Raw genomic sequence first — 5025 nt, 5'->3', positions numbered from 1 at the left:
GTATGTTCTGCTTGGTAGAAGTAATGAGTTTCTTTTCACGACCAAATTTTATATCATTTCACTAGTTCAAATTAAAATTTTTGTTAAACTTGTTGGAAGATTTTAAATTAGAACATGGTTTAGAGCTAAGAACACACAACCTGTGAGATTTTGAGCTTAATTATATGGTTACATTATTTAACCATGATTTTTTATTCTTGTGTGTTTTCTTCTCTATGATTGCAATCTTTGGTTTGTTCCATTCTATATGTCCATTATTTAGTGTATATTCATGCATATATGTGATTGAGGCCATTATTTGATATTAGCTCACTTATCCCAAATAGCCTACCATTCTATTTACCTTTATTTGCCACTTTGAGCCCTTTTAACCCCCATTCATTCTTTATATTACCACATTACTAGCCTTAAGCGGAAAAACAATTAATTATCCTATTGAATCTTTGGTTAGTTTAAGATAGTGAGTGTGTGTCAACTAAGTGTGGGGAAATGTGGGAACCTTAGGTTGATGAGAATGTGTTTTGTTTATTATTGACAATTATTGAGAATTTAGGTGCTACTCATGTGAAATTAGAGAAACCATATGCATTGATATACTATGCTTGCAATTATATATATACTAGTGTTAAACCCGTGCGATGCACGGGCTTATATTTAAATTTGATAAGTTAAATTAAAAATAATATTTTATAACCATATATTTTTTAAATTTAGTATAATACTATTATCGTTGTTATATAATAAACGTGTTAAATATGTTATTTTATCTTTATTTAAAGTAAAATATAAATAGAAGAGTTTGAAGTTTATAATATTCTTGAACCATAAGGAGGGAGACATAAAAAAATAAGAAGATATATAACTGTAATAATAGCATGTTAATTTTACCCTAAATTTTATATCAAAAAGCTAATAAAAATTTATCGACAACCTAGTATCTTACTAACTTCATTAGAAAAGCAATTGGCATAGGATGTTGTGCTCCTTGTTACACATTTTATTTCAAATTTGAAAAAAGAGTTATAGATAAATTAGTTATATCTATAGTAAATATTTGTATAAAAGTGTAAATCATAACATGCTATTAAAATGAAAATAATATTATTCTTACCTAAATATTATTAAAAATCTCTTTGAACACGACATTTATTGTTGATGACTTTGGATTGCCGTCTTCGTCTAGAATTAAAACCCTGAGGCCACTGCGACTCTTAACTCTTGACAAAGTTGTCCATGGGTGAACACTGATTTTGGCAAATAAAGCTGTACATGTGATAGTGATTGACCCTGACTCATGTTAATGGTCATTGCAAAGCATACTGTTAATGAAAATTGTCTCCATTGGAACTTAAATGGCAATTCTGAATCTGAAGGGATCAAGTTTATTCTTGGAATGTACACTTTATTTCCAATATTTCTACCGGTCACTACCGTCGCTCCAATTACGTTGCTGCTAAGTTTGTTAACTATTAATCTTGTCCCGTTGCATAAACTTGAAGTCTGGTCTATGTTTCGCAGTAGCATTACAGCGACTCCTGGCTTCAAAGTCAACTTGTGATTGGGTAGTCCTGAACATTTGATGTCATTTAGGAACTCTGGTGTGAACCACTCTTGTTGTACATCTTCATTCTCATCAGCTTGACATGTTGTGTCAGAGCTCAAATACTCCTTTTCCATCCCTGGAAAGATTGTCAAGACGAAATCGTTTACCTTCTCGACACTCTCAAGCGTGGGTGCAAGAATTGCCCTACTCTGAAAATACCTGTAATCTGACATGTTTTGCAATAAATTTGGATATACAAAGTCTACCGAATGAGAGAGAGGGTCATCAGTAGTTGTAATCAATATATCATCTGGAATTTCAACTTCTGATTCATCACCAACAACAGAGCCAATATTTCCATTTCCAACATCAAGTATCCAATTAGCAAATCTCTTCATTTCACCTTCATCTTGATCCAAAGAAGACATTAGAAGCCTCATATTCGTATGCAGTTTCAGAACCTTACAAAATGACCACATATGGGATGAGTTAATAGCGGATGCCAATATATCATGTCTACTTCCTTTCGAAATCACCGGAAGTATCTGTCTGAAATCACCTCCTAGAACAACAACCTTACCACCAAATGGTTGATGTGTCTTATGTTGATCGGTAACTGACATAAGATCCCTGAGCGTCCGATCAAGTGCTTCAAAACGACAGTTGTACCTTCCCTCGCATACAACATATTGAGAACTCAAAATTGGATCATGTTTCGGACTTCTCTGATCTCTCCTCATACCACATCTTGACGTCGCAATGCCGGCAAAAAATTTCTGGGTCACCAATATCTATCACATCTAATAATCACCAAGATAATAAATTGTTTCAGTTATATCTGCAACAAATACTTTATATAAAAATATACCTTTCTTTTACCATGTTAAGTATAAAAATAATATTTATAAAAGATTACCGAAGAATGCAATTTATGGATTAAGAAGATGAGATCATATAATACAATTTCATTGTGCCAACCTCAAGATTTAAGTTTTACATGCATGTTAATCAAACAATAAGAATTACAATAAATCAATGTTCAAATACAAAAATTATAATATATAACCATATCTTAGTTTGAATTTTAAAACTTGAACACTAAACGATAATTTTTTGTTTATAAAAAGCATAACAATAGTAAATAATAAAGTGCTGATATTGCTACTTCTTAAATTACGTGTATTCTGTAACAGCCCAGACCACCCGCTAGCACAATATTGTCCGCTTTGGCACATAAGGCCTACGGTTTTGCTTTCCATGATAGGGATGATAGCCGAAGCCCCCCACACTCACTCGTCAAAACACGTCATGCTAGGGAGAGGTATCCACACCCTTATACGGCATGCTTCGTTCCCCTCTCCAACCGATGTGGGACCTTACAATCCACCCCCCTAAGGGAGCCCAGCGCCCTCGCTGACACATCGATCCAGGTTCCGGCTCTGATACCATCTGTAACAGCCCAGACCAACCGCTAGCACGATATTATCCGCTTTGGCACATAAGGCCTCACTGTTTTGCCTTCCACGATAGGGATGATAGCCGAAGCCCCCACACTCACTCGTCAAAATGCGTCATGCTATGGAGAGGTATCCACACCCTTATAAGGCATGTTTCGTTCCCCTCCCCAACCGATGTTGGACCTTACATATTCTCAGCAACATCGAATATGGCTGGGTATTCAATTTGCACAGAATCATCTAATATAGTCGTGTTTTCAGTAATATCCTCAACTTCTTCAAAAATATTTGAAAGATTTATAGTCAATTCCTTCAAGAATGTTTTTCTTTGTATCAGGTGTCTTTCTTTTTCAGCTATGCACACTTCTTCTAATTCTTTAGTATCTAAATTTGAATTAGATGTACTGATGAGCGAATATTTTATACGCTTTTTGGGGATAATTTCATATAGTTTTGAGTATGTTTTAGTTAGTTTTTAGTCTATTTTCATTAGCTTTTAGGAAAAATTCATATTTCTGGACTTTACTATGAGTTGTGTATTTTTCTGTAATTTCAGGTATTTTTCTGGCTGAAATTGAAGGAGCTGAGCAAAAATCTGATTCAGGCTGAAAAAGGACTGCTGATGCTGTTGGATTCTGACCTCCCTGCACTCAAAGTGGATTTTCTGGAGCTATAGAACTCAAAATGGCATGCTTCCAATTGCGTTGGAAAGTAGACATCCAGGGCTTTCCAGCAATATATAATAGTCTATACTCTGCACAAGGATAGACGACATAAACTGGCGTTCAACGCCAGTTCTCTGCCCAATTCTGGCGCCCAGCGCCAGAAAAGGATCAAAAGCTGGAGTTAAACGCCCAAACTGGCATAAAAACTGGCGTTCAACTCCACAAATGGCCTCTGCACGTGAATTGCTTAAGTCTCAGCCCAGCACACACCAAGTGGGCCCCAGAAGTGGATCTCTGCATCATCCATCATAGTTTACTCATATTTTTTAACCCTAGGCTACTAGTTTAGTATTTAAACAACTTTTAGAGACTTATTTTGTATCTCATGACATTTTTAGATCAAAACCTTGTATTCTCTGACGGCATGAGTCTCTAAACCTCATTGTTGGGGGTGAGGAGCTCTGCTGTGTCTCGATGAATTAATGCAAGTATTTCTGTTTTCCATTCTAACACGCTTGTTCCTATCTAAGATGTTCATTCGCGCTTAACTGTGATGGAGGTGATGATCTGTGACACTCATCACCTCCCTCAAATCATGAACGTGTGCCTGACAACCACCTCCGTTCTATATACGATTGAATGAGTATCTCTTAGATTCCTTAATCAGAATATCCGTGGTATAAGCTAGAACTGATGGTGGCATTCATGAGAATCCGGAAAGTCTAAACCTTGTCTGTGGTATTCCGAGTAGGATTCAAGGATTGAATGACTGTGACGAGCTTCAAACTCCTGAAGGCTGGGCGTTAGTGACAGACGCAAAAGGATAGTGAATCCTATTCCAACCGGATCGAGAACCAACCAGTGATTAGCCGTGCTGTGACAGAGCGCGTGAGCGTAGTTTTCACTGGAAGGATGGAAGGTAGCCATTGACAACGGTGATCCACCAATACACAGCTTGCCATAGGAGGACGTGCGTGCGTGAACAAGAAGACAGAGGAAAGCAGAGATTCAGAAGACAAAGCATCTCCAAAACTCCAACATATTCTCCATTACTGCATAACAAGTAACCTTTAATACATGCTCCATTGTTTATTTGCAATTCAACTGACAAACATAATTGACTTCCTGACTAAGATTTACAAGATAACCATAGATTGCTTCAAACCAACAATCTCCGTGGGATTCGACCCTTACTCACGTGAGGTATTACTTGGACGACCCAGTGCACTTGCTGGTCAGTAGTACGAGTTGTGAAAAGTGTAATTCACAATTTGTGCACCAAGTTTTTGGCGCCGTTGCCGGGGATTGTTCGTGTTTGAACAACTGACGGATTATTTTGTTGCTTAGATTAGGAAAAATT

At 36.8% G+C, this 5025-nt stretch overlaps 1 pseudogene; it reads right to left on the bottom strand.

The window, feature by feature from the left end:
• Nucleotides 1–930: 930 nt before the first annotated feature.
• On the bottom strand, nt 931–2193 carry LOC107620423 (uncharacterized; annotated as a pseudogene).
• Nucleotides 2194–5025: the final 2832 nt, after the last annotated feature.

Source organism: Arachis ipaensis, chromosome B10 (genome assembly GCF_059453495.1).
Source record: "Arachis ipaensis isolate K30076 ecotype BB chromosome B10, ASM5945349v1, whole genome shotgun sequence".
In the NCBI taxonomy this organism is placed as follows: Eukaryota; Viridiplantae; Streptophyta; class Magnoliopsida; order Fabales; family Fabaceae; genus Arachis; species Arachis ipaensis.
The sequence above is the reverse complement of the archived record's forward strand: the minus strand, read 5'-3'. Positions and strand labels throughout refer to the sequence as shown.